This window comes from Rattus norvegicus, chromosome X (genome assembly GCF_021556685.1).
Source record: "Rattus norvegicus strain SHRSP/BbbUtx chromosome X, alternate assembly SHRSP_T2T, whole genome shotgun sequence".
NCBI lineage: Eukaryota > Metazoa > Chordata > Mammalia > Rodentia > Muridae > Rattus > Rattus norvegicus.
The window spans coordinates 89,485,001-89,509,968 of record NC_141554.1 but is presented as its reverse complement, the minus strand read 5'-3'; the positions used below and the strand labels follow the sequence as shown (position 1 = coordinate 89,509,968).

General features: G+C 38.8%; 1 pseudogene; it reads left to right on the top strand.

The window, feature by feature from the left end:
* Positions 1-12,771: 12,771 nt before the first annotated feature.
* Gemin8-ps5 (gem (nuclear organelle) associated protein 8, pseudogene 5) lies at positions 12,772-13,496 on the top strand (annotated as a pseudogene).
* Positions 13,497-24,968: the final 11,472 nt, after the last annotated feature.

Here is a 24,968-nt window from a genome sequence, read left to right as displayed (position 1 = left end):
ATTCTTAAAGTAATTTTGTGTTTTGTCTTTAAGGGCTTCTTGCTGTTTACTTGTGGTCTCTTGTAATTCTTTAAGTGAGCTATTTATGTCCATTCTAAAGTCTTCTATCATCATCATGAGATTTGATTTTAAATTCAAGTCTTGCTTTTTCAGTGTAATTGGGGCATCCAGGAATTGCTGTAGTGGAAGACCTGAGTTCTGATGATGCCAGGTAGCCTTGGTTTCTGTTGCTTATCTTTCTGTGCTTGCCTCTTGACATCTGGTTATCTCTAGTGCCACCTGCCCCTGCTGTCTCTGACTGGAGCCTGCTCCTCATTTGGTTCTGGTGGTGCCAGAACTCCTCAGAGTCCAGTTGCCTCTGTTCTCTTATGATCTTGTGATTCTATGATCCTTGGTACATCAGCGTTTCTGGAAATCTAGCTGCCTCTGGGATCCTGAAATCATGGTATGACCAAGCTCCTGAGTTCCTGTTCTGTCAGAGTTCCTAGGAAACTTTCTCAGGGTTTTGCAGGACTAGGTTGGGAGTCAGAGCCCTGGGTTTGCTCTGGGCACAGGTGCAAGCTGGAAGAAACCAGTGCATCTAGGTGGTGGGGTTTGGGTTTCTCTGGTTGCTGTGGGGAATACTAGTTAGGCTGGGTGTTCGGAAAGGAATTTTGGCCCCAATTGTGATCTTCATTGTGTTAACATCCAGTTATCCTGCTTGTGTCTGAACTCCTGAGATTCTGGCTTCCTCTATGATCCTGTGATCCTATGATTCTGGGCATTACAGAACAACTCTGACCCTGGGCATATTAGAGCACCTGGGAGTTGGGTCCCTCTGGATGTTGTGGGAGCGGGTGCAGGGCCAGCCCCCAAGGTCTTCTCAGGACACTAGTTCAGTCCAGAAGGGACCCAGGTTCCTGCATCCCTAGATCCTGGGGAACCCAGTTACTCTGGTCTTTGGGGCAGATGTGCCTTTCTCACCTCTGATCCTGAGTCTATTAGAGTACATGGGAGTTGGGCTTTTTCTGGGTGTTGTGGGACTGGTTGCAGCACCAGTGCCCAAGGTCTCTTATTTGTATTTGTAAAATTATAGCTGTACTTAGCCTGCATATGGTTATAATTTTGCTTGCAGGTTTTATTATTGAAGAACTATAAATATTATGTATTAATTTAGGTTTCTGAATGTTCTCTAATAGTAAAAGAAATGTGATTAATTTTATTTCATATACCCTTATTGCCTTGTTAAACTTCCTTATTACCTCAAGAAGTATTCCTACTCCTTGATTACCATTTCATATGTAGTATACGATGTTTTCAGAAAGACTTTTATTTCTTCCTTTTAACTATTCTTGAAGCTTTTTTTTCTTTTTTTTCCTTATTTTTCTGGGCATAATATTTTATAATATTAGGGTAAACAGAGTCACTGTATTTTTCCCTACCTTCCGGGAAAGTATGTAGCCTTTCACCTTTAACAATCATGTTAATTATTGAGGTTTTCTTTGTCAGATATTCATATGGAGTTGAAAAATCAGGTGCATTTCCCTTTCTAAAAAGATGTTATTGATTAAACGTTTTTCTTTGACAAATATTTACATGTATGTAGGGTATTATATTTTCTCTTTACCCTTTTTTAACCTCTATTCCCTTTATTCTCTTTCTTTTCTATATCCCCTTCTTCCTATTTCAAGAACCATTTTCCCTTATTCAGACTTTTCTGTGTCATGACACTTGTGAAGTAGTTATTTTTATTTGTTTTCCACAAATGTATAAGCAGGTCCATTACCAAAGCACCGGCAATTATCAGTCTTCTTGGTTCACCATCAGGCCTAAGTAATAAGATCTTATTTTTAAAGACACTATATCCTTGATTGTAAAAGGCAGAGATAACAAACTGGAACTTGTGAGGCTAAAGTTATGTTAATGGCTAAGTTTTGTGTAAAAGTTTTGTGCTTAAGTTTTGTGCTTAAGAGAACTATAATGCAAAATCAAATGTTGAAATGTGAAGGAATATTAAAAGATTTTTTTACCACTCTTTCTATTTCTGTAAACAAAAGCTTGCTTTGTGGATAAGTGAACCCTCTGACTATATCAGAAGAAAATATAACTTTGTGTTCTTTTCCTTTATAAGCCCCTGATGAATGATATTTGGTTAATACTAGTCCCTGGTATAGACCCAAGGGTGCCAGTGCCTTAATAAAATCTTCTTCCTTGTAAAAATACATTACTGGTTAGAGTGGTAAAGCTATGATCCATATCAGACATACAACAGTACTAGAAACATTTTCTTTCCTGGCTAACTTTCATGGTACAGTAAGGCATTATATACAGTGCGGGGGATCTAAGGCATCAATGGTCTTACCCTGCTGTGATCCTTATAAACTCTAATGTGGAAACTTTTTGTTATGAATAATTGTTATAGCAGAAGATCCTTGCATGAATGGATGGTTATCTAACTTTTGTACTTTAACAGACAGAGTGTTACATTAATTGGTACTCTTTAGAAATCATTTGAAGTTAATATATAAACAATGGGTTTCAATTTGGTATATCCATCCACATGAGTCATATATTTTTTCAGTTATTTTCATAAGTTAAGTCAGTCTTGCATACTTGGAATAAAACGTAATTGGTTATTTTTCTAATACAAATATTATTATCACTATATTAATTTACTTTAAAATTATATATGTTTTTTAATTGACATAGAATTTCCCCACTTCCATCCTTCCCTTCCTCTAGGACCTTGGAAGTATCCTCTTTCCACCCCTTTTTATGTCACTATTCAAAGTGATAGCCTCTTTGTCTTTGATTACTGTTAAGTACATGTATATGTATGTATATCTATGACATACTTGGTCATTTTTGTTGCTTAAGTGTAGATTCAGATTGATTGTGTCATATTCTTTAAAAATAGGGGAATTCATCCCTGGGAAAGGCTAATTCCTTCAATCCTGGAGGTCATTTATTGACTAGCATTTTGTCTGAGGATGCACTCTAAGACATTTTCCTCCTTCCATGTTAACATGTCTTTTGATACTATCCTTATTTAAGGTTTTGTTAATGAAGCCATCCATATCTAGGAGAATAGAATTATTGTTATTCTGAATCTTATAATTCACTCCACATCCACTCTGCAGCCACATACACATTTCCATGATATTACCAAAGTCCTAGGTACAAGAACTGTAATGTAGATATATCTATTGTGTCAGTGCTCCAAAGGAACCATAGATCTCTGGATTGTGTCACTTGTGATTTTCTGCGATGCTTTCGATTTGCTGTAAAGAGTATTCCTTGGTAAGGGACAGTAACTCCACTATCTTTGGTTATATGTTTAAGATTTAGAATAGGTAGGAATTATGTTGTTCTAGTAAAGTAGTGGTAATAAATCCTCTTCTAAGGTCCATGATGTCAGTAGCCTTAGAAAGTTGGCTAGGTTTTCAGTATCAGGCATAACTTTCTTTAAGTAGGCTTTAAGTCCAATTAGACTGTTGTTGGTTACCACCAACATGTGAGTAACATTTATTGCACCTCTGTGTTTGTATCAATCATTATAGTCAAGCTAATGAATTACCTTCCTAAATTAGTAAGGAGTAGCACGGCATAAAATAGGCCTTTCTAAAACCTGATGAAACAATATCCTTTTTTTTTGTCGTTCTGATACATTTAATGAATTGTATTTATATTATTTTTTAATATTTACTTATTCATGGTCTTTGATTTGTATCAAAACAAGATATTAAATTATATCTCTTATAAGAATGTGAAAACTAGGAGAAGGACGACCAAAATGCAGATACTTCAGTCCTTCTTAAAAGGGAGAACAATAATATTCATAGGAGGAGATATGGAGACAAAGTTTGGAGCAGAGACTGAAGGAATGACCATTCCGAGCTTGCCGCACCTGAGGATACATCCCATATACATACAGTCACCAAACCCAGGCAGTATTGCTGATGCCAAGAAGTGCATGCTGACAGGAGCCTGATAGATCTGTCTCCTGAGAGGCTATGCCAGAGCATGACAAATACAGAGTCGAATCCTGGAAGCCAACAATTGAACGGTGAATGAGGTCCCCAGTGGAGGAGTTAAAGAAATGATTGAAGGAACTGAAGGGGTTTGCAACCCCATAAGAACAAAAATACCAACCAGAGTTCCCAGGGACTAAACATCTACCCAAAGAGCACACATGGACAGACCTATGGCTCCAGCTGCATATGTAGAAGGGGATGGCCTTGTTGAGCACCAAGGGGAGGAGAAGACCTTGGTCCTGCCAAGGCTGGATCGCCCAATGTAGGGGAATGTCAGTGCAGGGAGGCAGCAAGGGGTGGGTGGTTGGGGAGGGGGAACATCCTCAAAGAAAAAGGAGGAAGGGGGTTAGCATAGGTGGTTTATGGATGGGGAAAAATGCAAGGGGATAACCTTTGAAATGTAAATAAAAATATCCAATAAGAATGTAAAAACTATGTAAACATATAAGCATTTTATATAGATGGAGATTTGAGACTGTGACAAAGGCATATTTTATCATTTTTTCCAATATAATACAGCATATTGAAAAATAATGACAATGTAAAAATACAACTTTCATCTTACTCTCATCTCAAAGCAGTAGGGGATAGTTTATTCTGGAACTGAATATGAGTTGATCATGGACCAGAAATATCGATTTATGTCTTCACAAGTATAATGTTCAAATGAAGTAAAAATTGTGAACTTTTTATAGTGATAGCTGAAAGAAAACAATAAGTGAAGGCACTTTTCAAATACATTGGTGGGTATGTATTGTAAATGTATTACAGCAAAATGGACAGAACTGTGCTATAGACCTTAGATGCTTGCTGTCAGAATTCCTAGCTTTGTGATTGTGGAACCTAGCATTTTGTTAAGTTCATACATTCCAAAAGTTTTGTATTTGCTTTTGTTTTTTCTCCCATCAGTTAGTAATAAGATATTAAGTCCCACAGAGAAGGTTATATAATGATTATTTAGAGTGCTATATATATTGCCCAAGCTAAACTATAATGAGAATTTGAATCTACAACATTCCAAAGTCCATACTATCTTTGAAGTTCTAATAAGCTAATCAGCCTTACAGAAGATTTCAGTTTGAAAACACAACTCCTATCTGGGAACATTCATTTACAATAGATTTACAAAGTGGATTGTGCTTATAGTTATCTAATACTCTAGCTTGTGGAAAAGATTCCATTATTTTTTAAATTTTATTATTATGATTATGATTTTAAAATTCTTACTATAACTGGAAGAAAAATGTATGATTATGTTTGAAAACAAGGAAATAGCGTAAGGTTAATTAAATTAGGGAGAACAAAGTTGAAGATTAAAGAAAGTGATGCACTGAAATACATCACTAGTCATTCACTAGAAACCATTTGTTTGGGTTTTTTTATTTTGTTTTCAGAACTGAGGACCAATCCCATCACCTTACCCTTGTTCGGTAGGTATGCTACCAATAAACTACATCTACAAGCCTATGGTAAAGCTTTATTAAAGGAGTTTTTAACAGCATAGATAGAATGGTTGAGCTCTGAAGAGAGAAAACTTTTTCTTCCCCAAGAAACAGTTTACTCTTTCAAAAGTATGCTGAGGAAGAGGTTTGTTTCCATGGGAGCATATCACATAGTTAATAAAAGACCTGCTCAGTGTGGGTACATGATTTGGGCTATATGCTTAGCATCACAGAGATGCTGGATGAGGGCTGGAGTTGATTAATGTGTGTGCTACAGTTAAAACTTTCTGAAACCACAGACAGCAGAGATATGGCCTGGTCTTAAGGTCATGTCCTATGGTAGTACGTAAGTATGGAGCTTGTATTACATTCTCCTAAGAGCTTAAAGGGCCTGTTTTTAACAGGAAGGATATTTATAGAGATAATCACAGTCATTCAGGTAAAGAGGGTGAAAAACTGAGAACCACCCACATTCAAGAACCAGGTGCCCCCCTCACATGCCCACCTCAGTGGCCACATTTTCACCAGCTGCCAAATGTGACAGAATCTTACTGTTTCCATGAGTTAAAAACTTTTTAAAAAGTCCCTAACCTCAAGGCCCACTAGCTAGCTCTGTCCCAGTCTCTTTGTCTCTGTCTCTGTCTCTCTATCTCTCTCTGTCTCTGTCTCTCTCTCTTTCCCTTCCCCTCTCTCTCCACCTCCCTTTCCCCTCTTTCTCCCTCCCTTACTCTCTCCCCCCTCAGTTTCTTGTCCCCACTCATGCTTGAGATCTTTTTTGTGGTGTGATTCCTGCAGCATTTTTGGCCATAATCTCCCAAGATATGCTTCCACTAAAGTACCCTAACACTGATGCCATGCTCCTTGGATTAGGATGCTATCCTTTATCTACAGTTTACCAGTAACAAATCTACCTTCTGGCCCACTAATTGTTTGGCTTTCCACCCATCACCATAATTGGTGATTGATCTATCTCAGACATAAATGCTTCCCTGAGTCTCCTGTACTCTTGGAGGTAGAGGCACCTACCTCTGTCCTTTGCCTTGGATGAAGCTTCATTTCTAGATCAATTTTTATCTTTCAGATTCCCTAGAAAACTTGAAGGTCCTGGTACCAAGAGTCAAGCCACCTTAAGTTTTTAGCTCTTTTTCTTCGACCTAGTGAAATAATGACCCACTTAAGACTTACAGATTTGGTTTCCTGGGTACTGGGGAAGCATTGAACTTCAGGTTTTTGGCCTTTCCCTTTTCCTTGTCTGTGGCAACAGCATTATTCAGACTGCTCAGTGTCTCAACATGGCACCTGACCTGAAGGGCTCCAAATTTATTCAATTTGGCAATCAAATGTGGCCTCAATATCTCACAGATAATCAAACTGTGACCTATTAATGGTAACTTAGATCCCAATATTATTTGGGACATATACATATTAAGCAACTAAGGGGAATAGAAAAGCATTCCCCATTCCCTATTCCTCCATTTTCTATTTCTCCATGTCCTATTTAATTTTGTCTAGTTCTTTTCTCCACCTCCCCCACACACATATATATACCCACACTGTGTAAATGTCATGTCTTCAAATTACTGTTGATGAATCTTCAAGAGCCTGGATTAGCAGAAGGAGAACAAAAGCAAAGGACTAGGTTAGCGTCAGTATACACACACCCAACCCATACCTGTTCTTCCATGCATTGTTCACTCTGAACCAAACTACTGACCTGATTTCCTAAGGTAGACAAATCACTTGTTCCTGCTGATTTAGGTCACCAAAAATGTTTGATTACAAATTTTAGAGTCTGATTCTTCAGCTACTATGTCCCTCTGGTCTGGTGTGCCATCCACATAGGCACCTTTGTGCTTCTCTGGCCTCCAACCAACTGCATCCACATGGGCATCTCCCTTCTCTCCTGCTGTCTCCCTTCTCTTGACGCCTCTGGGAGTTGCAGTTTTACCTGCAGCAGCTTGGGACTCTTTCTTTGCTCTTCCCACTTGGAGCTCCATAAATGTCTCTCTGGTTCTTGGAACTTGCGTTTATGCCCTTGTGTTGCCCTTCACATTGGCAATGTTCTCCATCCATCTAGGTCTCTCTACTAAAGACACTGACTGGTTCCCTTTCCCCCTACAGTCTCCTATTCAGCTCCAGATTTCAGCCCTGTAGCTTCAGCCTCCAAGTCCCTCTTGGAGTTTATATGAACATCCCTTGCCCCAGGTTGGTGTTCCATTTTTGTGAAAATCTCTCTCTTTCTCTACACACTCATATTTTATGACAACAAGTTGGACTCAGTACAGATCTATAGCCAAAAACTTGGCTAACTTGATTTCCAAATTCTCACATATTAGAACAACTGTTGCTGCACAGACAAATGATTCCCCAATGTTTTAGAGCTAAATTTCTTCCACTCTACACCTTTCTACTTTCCACTCTTTTGTCTTTATGTCTTCTGATCTCAAAAAAGGACTCTTAAGATTATGCTATAAAATCTATCTCAGGATTTGTAACTCCATTAGTTATGGTTTAAAATCTATGAAATCATTAACAAAGACTTATCATTAAAATCTACATATGAGTCTCAATGAGTGTGTGTGTGTGTGTGTGTGTGTTTGTGTTTGTGTGTGTGGTATGTATGTATATAACTTGGACTCAATTTTTGTATATATGCATATGTAACTTGAATTCAACTCTCATTCATTTAAAATATATATGTAGACAGGTAGGTAGAAAGATAGGTAGATACATGGATAGAGAGATAGATAGATAGATAGATAGATAGATAGATAGATAGATAGATAGATACATAGATACATAGATAGATACATAGATAGATACATAGATAGATACATAGACAGACACATAGATAGATAGATAGATAGATACATACATACATACATACATACATACATACATACATACATACATAGACAGAGAGACCTACTAAGAAAACTGATGTTATTAAATAGCAAACATGTGGATCCATCTTGGCTAATAACCTTATGGAGATATAAACAGCCACAGGATTGGCAGTCATCTTTACTAAGGTTAAAGAGTAAAGACCATGTGACTTAACCACCATATTCAGATAATGAAGTGGCATAAAAAACTGCTATAAAACTTATCAGTACTACTGAATTCTCTGTCTACCTTTGTATCTTTCCTTAGATTAAGAAACTATGATGAGTCTACAAAATATTTTGGATTGGTATGGATTTTTGTACAATGATACACATTGTAGGTTGCTTATATTTGCTACAACATACAATGCATGTGATTCAACTCTATTTCAGAATATTCTACATATGATGATAAAATTTGAGGTTACACAGGTCTACTAAAATTAACAACGTCAACTTAGAGATTTTCACCTAACTACTTATTGTCTTTGCTAACTGTTCAACTGTTGTAGTTAAATTATAAAAGGGCTGTCTTTTACCCCACACTAGATCAGGCACAATAGTGCCCAAAGATATCTAGTAGATATCTTTCCAGAAACACACATCCCAATTCTGTGGTGACTTAGCGGCCCAGCCAACACATACTCTCTTAAAATTAATTTGCCACAAGAAAGAACACACAACACAAAAACCTCTGATCCAATTGATAGGATATAATTACCCACCTAAACATACAAAGCCTTATACACACCCATCCCTTAAGAATATTCATACAACAAAGACACATGCTCCACTATGTTCGTAGCAGCCTTATTTATAATAGCCAGAAGTTGGAAAGATCCCAGATGCCATTCAACAGAGGAATGGATATAGAAAATATAGTACATCTACACAATGGAATACTGCTATCAAAAACAATGACTTTATGAAATTCATAGGCAAATGGATGGATCTGGAAAATATCATCCTGTGTGAGGTAACCCAATCACAGAAAAACACACATGGTATGCACTCATTGATAAGTGGCTATTAGCCCAAATGCTTGAAATACCCTAGATGCACAGAACACATGAAACTCAAGAAGGATGACCAAAATGCGGATGTTTCACTCCTTCTCTAAAAGGGGAACAAGAATACCCTTGGCAGGGAAGAGAGAGGCAAAGATTAAAACAGACACAGAAGGAACACCCATTCAGAGCCTGCCCCACATGTGGCCCATACATATACAGCCATCCAATTAGACAAGATGGATGAAGCAAAGAAGTGCAGACTGACAGGAGCCGGATGTAGATCTCTCCTGAGAGACACAGCCAGAATACAGCAAATACATAGGCGAATGCCAGCAGCAAACCACCGAACTGAGAATGGGACCCCCGTTGAAGGAATCGGAGAAAGGACTGGAAGAGCTTGAAGGGGCTCAAGACCCCATATGAACAACAATGCCAAGCAACCAGAGCTTCCAGGGACTAAGCCACTACCTAAGTCTATACATGGACTGACCCTGGACTCAAAATGTATAGGTAGCAATGAATAGCCTAGTAGGGGCACAGTGGAAGGGGAAGCCCTGGGTCCTCACAAGGCTGGACCCCCATTGGATGGGATTGTTGTGGGGAGAGTGGTAATAGGGAGTGAATGGGGAAGGGAACACCCATGTAGGATGGAAGGGGGAGGGGTTAGGGGGAATGTTTGCCTGGAAACCGGGAAAGGGATTAATTTTAAATGTAAATAAGAAATACCTAGTTTAATAAAGTTGGAAGAAAAAAAGAATGTTCATAACAACCTGTTAATACACAGAGTGGAATCTTAACGTTAGCCTCCATGTTTTCTCCCCGGCTTCTCTGCCTCTTGTTCCAGTCTCCTATTCTTCCCTCAAACTTTTTGCCCGCCCATCATTCCTTTTTGTCCAATGACAGGCTTCATTCTATCCTGTACCTGCCTTCAACTGCATAGTGAAACCATCCCACATTCAACATCAGACCTTCCTTCATACCTGAACCTGTACCTCCATACCTAACTTGTTCCTTAGTTCCTTCTGCCTCTGTATAACAGAAAAAGAGGTATAATCCATTGGTGCTCCTATCTATCAACTAAGTTCTTCCTTTGCACATTAGGCATACTTGCCAAAAATAGAGTTTACCACCCAGGAAGGGTACCTCCAGAAGCACTTTTGCTGCTGAACTCTTCATTCACACACACACACACACACACACACACACACACACACACACACACACACACAAACAAACACACCAAAAACAAAACAAAACAACAACAACAAAATGAAGCCCAACAACAAAAACACAACCATCTTTTGGATCAATTACCACTATCTTCTCATCCTACAACCTACCCTACCTATACATATATAAAGGCTTACAAACGCTACCTCCCTCCAAGGTTCTCTTTCTCCAGGTGGTACTAGTAGAGGATGCTACACTTACTTGACAATTATATCCATGCTCCCTCAACATTTAAAATATCCTCCCCCAACCAAATACTGACCAGTACCCACCTTCTTCTTGCCTTGAAACCTTAGAGAAACTACCACCTCATCCTTTGAATATGTAGGAAGGCACATTACTTCTGATCAACAATACCTAGTACACAGCAGCTCTTTTTTTACATGAGGAGTCCCTAAAAGTGGGGTATGCCATAGGGTCACATACTGAGGTGGCTAAGGCACAGGTCTGCTCTGGACTGCCCTGGTACTGTTTGTCAAGAAGGGACAAGGAGGAGTGGATCACAAGGACTGGATCAAGTAGTCAGGTGATTCCATGTGAATCTTCTCCAAAATTTAACTGGTCAATAAAGACAGCAGAAGCTAATTGCTGGGGAAAGGATAAAGGGGGGGGGGTTGGTCCCAGGAATAAGAGGAAGAGAGGGAAAGGGAGTAGGATTTGGACCAGGCTGTGGAGCGGATAGGATGTAGCAGAAATGCAATTTTCTGGGAACAATGTTTGTAGTCTCTACAGGTGGCTGTGGAGACTAAGAAAGATGGAGCAAGAAATTCTTCACACAGCAGTTGTGTTAGCTGGCTGGTTTTAAAAGATTAAGACTATCTGGTGTTTCCCATCTGCAGCAACTCAGGTGAGCAGGAGAAAGAGAACAGCTGCAGGACAGAGCTGCAGGACAAAGCTAGCTGTGGGATCTGTGTGAGATGCCCATTGCCAACACTAGGCAAGGAAAAAACAGAGGCTAGAGAGTTTTAGAAAAGCTAGCCCTGGGGGCTGGGTGAAACCACCATTGCCGACACAGGGCAAGGAACAAGTGGGCATTTTAAAATTACACACAACACAGGCCATCCCTGCCCACACCACTAATCAACTAACATCTCTTAGCAGGCCTTTCATTTGGCACAAGTATAGGCCCTAAATATCTACACAGACTCCAACATTTCCTTTCAAATCTGCCTGCCTCTTTATTCCATCTAAAAAGAGCATGGACAACTTACAACAGAAGGAGTATCAATACCTAACTCAGACCAAATCATGTCCATGCTAAAAGCCTCCCATCTCCCCATGGCTATAAAAAATTGTCCACTGCTGGTCCCAGAAGATAGACAACATCATTATCTCAGGGAAATAAGAGAGCCTACAAGACAGCTAGCACTGTAGCCCTTAGAAGCATGAACCCATCTTAACAACTGCAGGATATCCTTGTTTTTCAATGCACATTTCGATTAGCTCCACCCACAACACTCAACCAATTTGTCCTATCTACACCAGGTCTTGTCTTACTTCATTAAGGCCCACCTGCATTCCACTCCTGAAAATTTTCATTTCTTAAGGGCTATCAGTGCCTCTTATTGTTGATGCCAAAAAAGTGCTTGCTGACAGGAGCTTGATTTGGATGTTTCCTGAGAGGCTCTGCCAGAGCCTTACTGAAACAGATGAGGATGCTTGCAACAGACCTTTGGAATGAGCATGGAGACCCCAATGGAGGAGTTAGAGAAAAGACTGAAGGAGCTGAAGGGGTGTGTAACTCCATAAGAAGAACAACAATATCAACCAACCAGATCCCCCAGAGCTCCCAGAAACTAAAGCACCAAACAAAAAGTACACATGGAGGGACCCATGGGTCTGGCCCTGTATGTAGCAGAGGATGACATTGTTTGGTATCAATAGGAGGAGAAGCCCTTGGTCCTGTGAAGGCTCATTTCCACAGTATTGGGGAATGCCAGGGTGTTGAGGTGGGAGTGAGTAGGTTGGAGGGGAAGCATCCTCATGGAAGCAGGAAGAGAGGGAATGGGAGAGGGGGGGCAGGAAAGGGGATAACATTTGAAATGTAAATATATAAAATATCCACCTCCCCACTCTGCCCCTTTTTCCTCCCCACTAGGAGAACTAGGGCAGTTGTTGCCCACTAACCGAGATCTGCAAGCTCTGTGCCCAGGAGTTCCTATTTGGACTTTTGCAATCAGAGATAAGAGCAATGGCATCAAAATGGAGGGCTCCTACATCTTGGTAGTCTCATCCAGTATACGCAAGGTTCTGGCAACATTATTATCATGCAATGCTCTGGATGCAAAGCACCAGAATGGCTACAGAAAGTTCAGGGATTCCTATTTCACTTCCCCATGGTTCTTCCCTCATGGAGTTCTTCCCTGGAACTCCTTTGCTTATGAGGTTGAACATCCTTGGAACTCTCAAGGCCAGCACATGGAGTGGCATTAGTCTCCCTGCAGTGTTTCCCATCTTAAAAGCTCCAAGCAGCCTCTGCATAACAGCCATAGAGATCCACAAGATCAGGCATCCACAAGAGATCCCCAAGCACTGTGTGAAGAGGAAGAGCTGGAGTTGGATTCAGATCGTGAAGTGGAGCGTGACCTGAGTAATATGGAAATCACTGAGGAGCTCTGCCAGTACTTCCTACAGACTGAGAAGCACAGAGAAGAATGACAGCAACAGCAGCAGCTGGACAAGGAGCGTCTGAATGACTATGTGAATGTGGATCATGGCCTGTACTTTAACCACCACAGGTCAATGGAGCCCCCATCTGAGAAGCCCTGGGAGCGGCGCCAAGCAGAGATGAAGCGCTTATATGGGAACAGTACTCCCAAGATCCTGGCCATGGAGGCTGCTGTGCAGATGAGCTTTGACAAGCATTGTGACAGAAAGCAGCCGAAGTACTGGCCTGTCATTCCCTTGAAGTTCTAAGTTCCCTTTCCCTTCCCACCGAGTCAGAGACTATCTCCCCAAAATCAGCTGGCAATGTGACTTTACCCATATACCCATAGTAAAATGTGTTTGGTACCTCCTGTTCTGGGTGAACACCTCAGGATTGGTTGGAGGCATTACCCCTCCACCTCCAAAAGCATTCACAGGCTCCAACCTCCTGTGGGAGATCATATTCCACTTCGGAATGTCCACCTCACCCAAATTGGACATTGACTGAATTTACCTCCCTGATTTCCCAAATCCTATCCAAATTTTGCAACATCCTTGAGCATTTACATATCTCATGTTATTCCCAACCCTTAAGAAAGACAGAACAAACTAATGACTCAAACAAATAAACAAACAAAAACCCTTGTCAACCTCTAACTTCACCTTGATTGGGTAAATATCCTACTTCTGGTCCTTTTCGGGATAAAGGCTCTCCCTGTGTGTCCTCTTTCCATTGTTTTGAGTTCATGTATGTTTGACTGTTTGTCAACCCTGACCATTCACCCAAACCCTTGCCTCTTCCTGATCACCTACTAACCACATTCTTCAGTCATTTCTGTCCCCCCTCCCTACTGAAATTTACTGATCACTATCTACCCTGGCAATATACCTACAAGAGTCAGTCTGTTCCCAGTGATCATTGGAGATTCAAGAGTAAGTTCTTCTCTGCCCTTCAGACCAATTTTCCTAACCCCATTACCCGAAATAGCAGGGCCTTGTCATGTTTTAAACCCCACAACCAGCTGCTCAGCTTGAGAATCTCCTTCATTGAATTCAGCTATCCTACCTCAAGCCCCTTTAATCGTCTACCTCAAGATAACTTCCCTTCATATATGTCACACCCAACAGGACCTTAGTCTCTTAAATTTCAGAGAACATACAGATAACTCCCTTTTTCTCATGTTTCAGAAAAACAAGGCTTTATCCTGGCAGCTGTGTCTTCCTCTACTGGATTACACATAGACTATTTGTCCTTTTCCTCCTGTCTTTTGTTCATGGTACGAAATACATATGGCGACTTGAATTTCAACAAACCTTGATTTAGAAAAATCACTCCAAATAGGGAATTGAAATTATTCCTTAGCAGACTTGCAGAAGATAAATTAAATTCTCATCAACTGCTCTTCACTTAATGACATATTCATCTGCATCCTGCATGACAAGACAGGATGATATTGTAAAAAGTAATCAGATAGATATGGAGGGTACCCATATTGAACTTCCTAATACTATGTACCATACGCGCATCCACACTCCAAATCCCCCCTCTATTGGTAAAATACTTCCTACACCTCTATATCATGTGTGTAAAGTCAAGTTAACAAACTGGAAATGGGTGTTACCGGTGCACTCTAACTTTTCTCTAACATGTGATGAGCACATTAAAATACAGAGAACATATATTCCTATTACTTAACCCTTGAAGATAGGAGAGGTCGAGTAGGTAATTCAAGATTCTTCCAAAGTAAAAACCTCTTTAGCATCTATCCCCTCTCCTAAATAATACAAACCGGACATTTTATTTCTTGCTCCAAACTCTGACCTTGGTGCACCAGCTTCTTTTTTTGTTTGTTTGGTTTTTGTGTTTTGTTTTTATTGTATATTTTATATATTTACATTTCAAATTTTATCCCCTTTCCAAGTTTCCCCTCTAGAAACCCAATATCCCATCTCTTCTCCCCCTGAGTCTATAAGGGTGCTCCCGTACACTAGGGCATTAAGGCTTAACAGGACCAAGGGCCTCTCCTCCATTGATGCCCTACGAGGCCATTCTCTGCTACATATGGGGCTTGAGAAATCGGTCAATCTTGGAGCATGGAACAAACAGCAACCAGGAGATTGAGAAAATATCTTTACCAATCCTAAATTCAATAGAGGAGTAATATCCAATATGTACAAAGAATTCAAGAAGGTAGATGCCAGAGAACCAAAGAGTCCTATTAAAATGGGGTACAGAACTAAACAAAGAATTCTCAACTGAGAAATATCAAATGGCCAAGAAGCACCTAAAGAAATGATTAACATCCTTAGTAATCAGGAAAATGCAAATCAAAAGGACCCAGAGATTCTCAAACAGTAAGAAGGGCCAAGATCAAAAACTGAGATGACAGCAGGTGCTGGCAAAGAGGTGAAGAGTGCAAATTAACCCATTCTTGTTGCCCTGTACAAAGCTTATGTACATGTGGATCAAGGACATCCATATCAAACCAGATACACTCAAACTAATAGAAGAAAAAGTGGGGAAGAATCTCGAAGACATGGGCACTGGGGAAAATTTCCTGAACAGTATATCAATGGCTTATGAGCTAAGATCAAGAATCTACAAATGGGACCACATAAAACAGCAAAGCTACCATAAGGCAAAGGATACAGTCATTAAGACAAAATGGCAAACAACAGATTGGGAAAAGATCCTTACCAATTCTACATCTGATAGAGGGCTAATATCCAAAATATACAAAGAACTCAAGAAGTAAGACTCCAGAGAGCCAAATAACCCTATTAAAAATGGGGTAAGAGCTAAACCAAGAATTCTCAGCTGAGGATTATCAAATGGCTCAGAAGTACCTAAAAGAAATGCTCAGCATCCATAGTCATGAGGGAAATGCAAATCAAAACAACCCTGAGATTCCATCTCACACCAGTCAGAATGGCTAAGATAAAAAACTCAGGTTCAAAAAGATGCTGGCTAGGATGTGGGGAGAGAGGAACACTCCTCCATTGTTGGTGGGATTGCAAACTGGTACGACCACTCTGGAAGTCAGTCTGGAGATTCCTCAGAAAATTGGACATTCCACTACTTGAGAACCTAGCATACACCCACAAGTTGCTCCAACATATAACAAAGAAACATGTTCCACTCGGTTCATAGCAGCCTTATTTATAATAGCTAGAAGCTGGAAAGAACCCAGATGCTCTTCAACAGAGGAATGAATTTTTAAAAAAAGTGTTAAGTTTACAGTTTGGAGTACTACTCAGCTATGAAAAACAATGACTTTATGAAATTCATAGGCAAATTGATTGAACTAGAATATATCATCATGAGTGAGGTAACCCAATCACAGAATAACATACATCGTATGAACTCACTGATAAGTGGATATTAGCCCAAAAATTTGAATTACCCAAGATACAATCCACAGACCCCATGAAGCTCAAGAAGAAGGATGACCAAAGTTCAGATGCTTCACTCCTTAACAGAGGGAACAAAAATATTCATATAAGCAGTTATGGAGGAAAAGTTTGGAGCACAGAATGAAGGAATCGCATTCATAGCCTACCCCATATATGATATCCCACAAAACTAGACAAAATTAGTGAAGCTAAGAAGTGCATGCTGACAGGATCTGGATATAGCTGTCTCCTGAGAGACACAGCCAGAGCATGCCAAATAAAATGGTGAATGCTAGCAACAAACCATAGAACTTAGAATGAGACCCCCATGGGAGGAATTAGCATTGAAAGCGAAGAAGTTGCTTACAACCCCATTAAAACAACAATGAGCTCCCAGGGAGGAAAACACTACCCAAAGACAATACATGGACTGACCCATGGCTCTAGCTGTATATGTAGCAGAGGATGGCCTTGTTGGGCACCAATGGAAGGAGAAGCCCTTGGTCCTGCCAAGGTCGGACCCTAGTGTAGCGGAATGTCAGGGTGGGGCTAGGAAGGGGGGAGGTGAATGGGGAGGGGAGGGAGATATGTAGGGGCTTTTACATAGGAAACCGGGAATGGGAATAACTTTGAAATGCAAGTAAAAAGCTATCCAATTAAAAGAAGAACAAAAACAAAAACAATGACTTCATTAAATTCGTAGGCAAATGCATGGAACTATAAAATATTATCCTTATTGAGGTAACCCAGTCACAAATGAACACACATGGTATGCACTCACTGATAAACATATACTAGCCCAAAAGCTTGGAATACCCATGATACAATTCACAGACCACATGAAGTTCAAGAAGAAGAAATACCAAATTGTGTATGCTTCAGTCCTTCTTAGAAGGGGGAACAAACTATTCTAGAGAGGTAGATGGTGGGCAGAACTTGGGATGAGAGGAGAGTGATGGGAAAATGTTGGTAGGATTAGATATGTTTGGAAATCGGAATGATATACAGAATGTCAAGAATTTGAACAGAGGCCTACCAGCTTCTTAATGTCACCCAACCTGGCAGCTTTTTGGATAGCTGAGTGTATTTCACTGCTGGGACTACCTCACAATTGCTGCTTATAGCCTCCCCCATAACCTTTTCAAAAAGTCTTTTCTCACCTTTCACCAAGTGCCTTGAGTCTGATGTTATTCTTATCAGTCTTTATCTGTTCATGTCACCCTCTCTCACATGGGATACTGCTTTAAGGCACTCAAGAAACATTTCGTAGGGCCATTAAATTTCTTAGGCTGCAACAAAACTCTCAACTCTTGACAGTCCAACTCAGCTGTATTGCCCGACCATCCACAATGCCTTCTTTGTTGTATTCAAGTCTACCATCATCTATTGGCTAGTTGGCCAGGTGTCTGTGATAGTATGTTTTTCCCCAAGTTAGGGGTGATCCATGAGGAACAGCCTCTATCAGTTCTGATTGTGGACTAAATAGCTGCCTAACATAATAAAAATGGTAGTTAAAATCAGCCCCTTCAGATAGCAGTTTTGACCATTTTCCTGACTTTGTATCATCAGTTTTCTTTCAGTTCATCCAGGACCTCCAATGGGCGGGCCAAACATACATTTCAAGGACAAATTGACAATTAGGAAGCAGCAGTTCTTTAAAACGGAAGGAAACTACATCTTCTTACATCTGAAAAAAGTGTTTTTTTCCTCTTCTTCCAAAAAAAAATGCTGCTTCCATATCAATCGATCAACCAATCAAGTCTAGTAAAAAACAAAATCTAACAACTTCAAAAAGATCTCCAAAAATATAAGGAATGTCTCTAGCTCCTGGGCACTTGAGAATCTCAAATGAATAGTGCCCTTCCAACTCCCATCCTTCACATTTTTCTACTTCTATTAATTGCACCCTATTTTTTCAATTTCTTATCTACTTTTCTACAATGACAAATTCAAAAATACATTTGCGATCAATTAATCAATTATTGTTACAGAACTTCTAAGCCCTAGTCACAGAACCTGAGACTTATCACTACCAAATATGTCCTGAAGGCAAAGATCAATAGTTCCTCAAAGATGTCAGCATCCCCAGACAGCACGAATGCAGTGTCCCCATTCCATCATCATTAGTCATGCCATCCTATTTCAGCAACTTTTATAATAAATAGGAAGATAAATGCTGGAAAATCAAGAGCCATCCATATTTCAGAACCAGGTGCCCCACTCCCAAGCCTACATTCAGTAATTCAATGCTGGCAGCCACATTATTACCAGCTACCAAAGGAAAGACATTTCTACTGTCACCAGTAGTCATTTTTTCTTCCTATGCAAATGTGTTATATCTCTTTATATAGCCATGACATTCCACCTGTTCTCTTTCTCTTCATTCCCCCTCAAAGGTGGCCTTTGTATATCCCTTCACAATAAATCTCTGAGGTTTGTTGCATGATGTGACTTTGTAATATTTCCTTGCCCTGATCTACCAAGGTACTCTTCTGTTACCCAACCCTATCATAAGTCATTTCAGAATGGGCCAAATTCACAGAAAACACACACAAATAACTTCTATCTCGTTTATGTTAATTCAATTTCCTATTGTTTTCAGGAATGAACTCTTTTTGCAGATGTGTTTAGAAATATGATTCTCTGGTACTGAAGACCAAATCTGTCTCTATGGATAGAAAATTGATTTACATAAACAAATAAACATAAACTCACATAATTTCAAATACAGATTCATGAATGCTCACTTATATGTTTCTAATTAAACCAGTTGGTCCAGCTCACACACATTCCCAGAATTACATACCTACACACACACACACACACACACACACACACACACACACACACACACACACACACACACATCCATACTTACCTCTGCATTTAGATCAAAAGACCAAGCAACTGTGCAGAAAGAATTCACACATCACATATTCTGGATGAAAAATGAGGTCCAAATTTTATTGCATAGAGAAAAAAAAGCTTCTGCAAGTGAGTTAAACCCAAGTTTGTGAGAAACAAGTTTTTTCCCCTTTTAATAAGTCTAGGCCTGCCTTGTTATAAAAGACCTGTTCTGTCCCATGGTAATGTGAGGCTGTCTGTGCCTTCTGCTCTCTCTTTACTGCTTCTTGTTTTCCTCTTTCCCTCTACATTCTGCATATTGTTTTTTATATTTTTGTTGCTTATAGTTTTCTTTTCTTAGTGGACATTTTTTATTTACATTTCAAATGTCATTCCCTTTCCTGGTTTTGCAGCCATAAGCCCCCTATCGCATCCCCTCCTCTTCTTCTATGAGGGTGTTCCCCCTCCCCAAACATCTCCCTTCCCACTCCCTGACATTCCCCTGCACTAGGGGGTGCAACTTTGGCAGACCAAGGGTTTCTCATCCCATTGATGCCCAACAAGGCCATCCTCTGCTACATATGCAGCTGGAGCCATGGGTCTGTCCATGTGTAGTCTTTATGTAGTGGTTTAGTCCCTGGGAGCTCTGGTTGGTCGGTATTATGTGGTTGTAAGCCCCTTCAGCTTTTTCAATCCTTTTTCTCTAATTCCTCCAACAGGGACCCCATTCAAGCTATTCCACTCTGAATCCTTTTTCTAATTTTGCTCTTTCCTCCTGCTCTGATGTCACAATAATGCTCTTGCTTTCAATGCCTTAAGTTCTTCGTGAGTTCAGTTCTGTCTAAAAAGTTCTCTTGTGTCATGACTAGAAGAAAAAAAAATCATCCTCATTTCTGTTCTAAAAAATTCTGTTCAGATCTGTCTTGGAAAAAGGATTGAAGGAGATGATAGAGCTTGCAAACCCCTTAGAACAGCAATAAACAACTAACCAGAGCTCTCAGGGATTAAACCACTACCCAAAGAGTACACATGGACAGACCCATGGCTCCAGCTATATATGTAGCAGAGGATGGCCTTGTTGGATACCAATGGAAGAAGAAGCCCTTGTTCATGCCTAGGCTGGAGGGGAATGTCAGGGTGGGGAGTCAGGAAGGGGTGTGGTTGGGGAGGGGTAACATCCTTATAGAAGAAGAGCAGGGGGATAGGATAGGGAGCTTATGGACAGGAAACTGGGAAAGGGAATAACATTTGAAATGTAAGTGTAAAATATCCAATTAAGAAAATGGAGAAAGTATTCTCTCTAAAAAGTTGTCTTCAGCTCAGTTCTGACTCTTTTCTTTGTCCTTAGCACTTTTACATCTTTCAGAATACATGATCACATGGTAAAAATTTCATCACCAATTTACACAAAATTCAAATCATAAATTGAAATAGAAATTTACAACAGAAAATCTTTACATGCATATCCATTACAAGTAGTTAGTTTTCTAGCTGAACACTTATCACCTGTCATAGCTCCAGAGGTTCATTGAGAGTTAAAAACAATAACTAAGTTATTAGTGAAATTTTAGATACATAAACCTAGTCAATATTTTATCCTCTGTCCTAGCACCTGTAATACATTTTTAGTTCACTTTCATGACTTTCATTTAGTGGTTTTACAGCATCTTGAAATATACTCTGAGTTATAGAAAGTCTGCTTACTATCAGAAGCAATTAACTGGTGACACATAGGAGACTGGCAGAGGTCTCATGGCAGTTATGACTATCAGAAAAGGATCTAAAAGCCACCCCACTATAAAAGGGATTAATAAATACTGATATGGTTTTAGGAATTCTTTTAGGATCACCATTAAAAATTAAGAAGTTACCTATTTGTCTATACAGCATCATTACAAGACAGTACATCTTTGTAAATCTGCAGAGATCAGCTTAAAACAGTAGGCAAATACATAGTGATTGTTATATATGTTTAATAATAACAGGAAAGCATATTAATGGCAGGAATCTTTCCTAAAATGATTTTCTCCTGGGCCTTGCCTATCAAAGTTCCCTTGTAGATTTTAACTTAAGGCTGTCATCACAGGAAGATCATCTACTAGTTATTAGCTTGTCCTATGATGGCTCCTGACATGCACTTTTCTTGTTTTGTTTTCAGTATATCCAGACCAAAGTTTATCCTCCCTCCATTCCTCCTGGTTCCCATCCTTCCCATCTCTCCTCTTTCTTACATTCACTCCTCTACCATTTCTTGTCAAAAAAAGAGTAGGTTTCTCAACACAACATAGAATAGCAAGATGTATGTATAGGAACATACTCTTGTATAAAGGCTGAGTGAGGCAAATGAATAGGAGGAAAAGGGTCCCATGAGCAGGCAATAGTGTTAGAGATACCCCCACTCACACTGTTAGGAGTCCCATAAAATACCAAGCTAACAGTCATAGAACGTATGCCAAGGTCCTGGTTCAGACCCATGCAAGTTCTGTGGTTGCCACTTCAGTCTTTGTAAGGTCCTATGATCCCTACTTAGTTGATTCTGTGAGCTGTGTTCTTTTAGTGACCTCAACTCTTCTGGGTTCTCTAATTCTTTCTACCCTTCTTCTGACAGGTTCCTGGAGCTCAAAGGTGAAGTACCAGATGGGGATATTCAATTTGGACCCTTTTTCTACCTAATGTGTATCTTCTTAATTTTTAATCACCTCTCTCTCTCTCTCTCTCTCTCTCTCTCTCTCTCTCTCTCTCTCTCTCTCTCTCATTCTTTAATTCTTCCTTTCTTCTTTTCTTTCATATGTGGGTATGTGAGCTTCAAAGAATGTAAAATGAACTCCACATTTTAACACATGGATAGATATCTGATATTACTTGCTCTGTCTTAAATGACAACATCTGATTTTGATTTAAAGTCATATATTTGGTAAGAAACTTATGCAACTCCTCATTCAACCATGGATCACTCCAAATATGTCTATGAGTATCATCTTTATATATATATACAAAAGAGAACATATTATTAGTGTTCCTTGAAGTAAGTGGAAATGACTAGACCTGTAGAAATCAGCGACAAAGGACCAGGTATATCAACCATACCCTATAACAGGTAGGGGCTGAGGATGATGAGGTGGCCACATCTGCTGTGAAATGTTAAGTAGGCACCGCGGCCATTTTTTCCCAGGATTGGGAAGTAAAATTTCTCAATTTTTTATAATCTCAGAGTTTTCTGTTATTTTCTTAACTGTGTGTCTTTGAGTGTAGATAATCTGAATGCAAATTTCTAGAAGGAAGCTAAATCTTCACACGGGATGTTCTATAAGCCTGATTTACTGAGTGGAAATTTAGTGTTTTTGGAGAGTTTGGGATGTTGCAAGCCTAGAACACAAATTGATTTTGAGCTCTCTTTAACCCCATTAATAGCTATTTATTGTCTCCTCTGGAATAGCAGTTTTGTGCTAATTAGGAAAAGCATTTGGAATATACAAAAGAACACTAGTTTCCTATAGGAATGTACTAACTTAGCATGTCAATAACTTCCACAACTTCATAAATCGAGGCATCATAAGATTGGACAGTATCTAAGGCCTATAATAGATTTTCCTATTTTGCTGTAACCCACCTCTATGATTGATCTACCAATATATTGGGAAAGTGTCTTGATTTATGATGTTTTGCTCTGTTTCTATTAAAACTTTAAGGAACTGTTTCTACATAGGAATATGAAATATGCATATCCTAAATCTTTGTTACCAGACCATGGTAATTAATATTTGTCTCTAGAATAAACTGTCTCTTATTCTCTTTGAGTCAAGAGTTATGTTTTCTCTTGACAGTATTTGCATATTAATACACCATGTATACATATTTATATACTACATATCTAAAGTATAATATATATGCTCTATTAATAGTAAGTATATATACATATGTAGTTTTGACTTTATATCTATGAGAAAATAATACAAAGATCTTGTAAATTCCTAATAATCACACTTTCAGTTACTTATAATGCTAAATACAATGCAAAGGCCATTGAACCTGTTGTCCCACTGTGTAACTAAATACATAGTATCAAGAAAAATGTAAGAAATTTACTGGAAAATTTCTTCATTTATACTTACCATTCAAAGCTACAAAAGAATAAACTAGACTTTTGTTAGTGGATATTATGTTTAAGAAATTTATTGAACACTTTACTTTTACCAGCATATTGTCTGTTCTGTGTGCTATCATTTAAAGTTAAACATTATATAGTCTACAATTAACATTTTTTATATTTTAATCTGAACAACTAGTAAAGATCTAATATGTTCTAAACTGATAGTAAATGTGTTTCATGCTATATAAAATGATCAAGATAAAGGTTAACATTATTTTTTGTTCTGATATTAGTAGTATTTATTGAATATAATAGTCTTTCAAAATGAATATATATTAGTATTTCTTGGGAAGCATATATATTTACAAAAGATCATTTCCACATCAGCAAAGTGGTAGGTAGGATAACTTTAGGTATGTTTTTTTACTGTGAAAATATTTTTAAAGTATTGCAGCCTTACTAATCCAGATTTTTGGTTCTCCAGAAAGCATTTAATATGATACATTAATGACACAAATGACTAATCAAGAAAAAGCCATTTTAAAATGGTACGAAATGTCATGACATTTTAAATTTACCTTGACCCATCATTTTCATGTCATAATACAGTGTAGTTTAGGCAACAGAGCAGGAAAAGATCATTTAGTTCCCTTCTGTGAACTAAAGGTAGAAGTTTGAACTTGTCACCCTCTAAACTACTTAATATTAAATAGTCATTAGTGGCTATCGCTACTTTATTGGGTAATATAGCACTACAAAAAATGGCATTATATGCTATGAAAATGTGTTCTGACAGTCAATATTGTGTATTATCATTATCACATTTGATGAAGTGAACCCTAATTTACTATATAATTTGTATTAAGAACATTCAACAAATAATAAAGAGAAATAAAAAGAGTAATATAAGACTACATATAGTATGCACTCAGCTTCAAAAATGCATTTCTACCATTATTTTGTGTAATGGTTAACAAAAGTCTGAAACATGACAAGTCTCTATATGTTTGATTATCTATTGCTGTATAATGAAAGCAAAAACAATTAGTAAGCTCTATTATGATTTTGTGGTTCAAGGATGACTTCGGTTGAGTGATCTATTTCTTATCTGTAAGATGTCAGGTAGGATCACTAACCTTAAGGAAGCTAATTAAAAAGGACACTTTACTCTTAGGCCTTAAATTTCCTTATCATGGATCTTTATGTACTGCCTCATCATTTGTAGCGTCATTTAAATGAATTGCTAAAAATGGGGCAGTCTCTGCAAAATCATATGTATTATGTGACAGTTGGTTTCTAGTGGTATGTAATATGCTGTTAGGTCTTAAAGGAGAGATTCATGGTACTGAACAATACCTCAACTTGGTGGTACTAGTAAAAATGTATTCTGAGGAGATTCAAAATTCACTTAACTA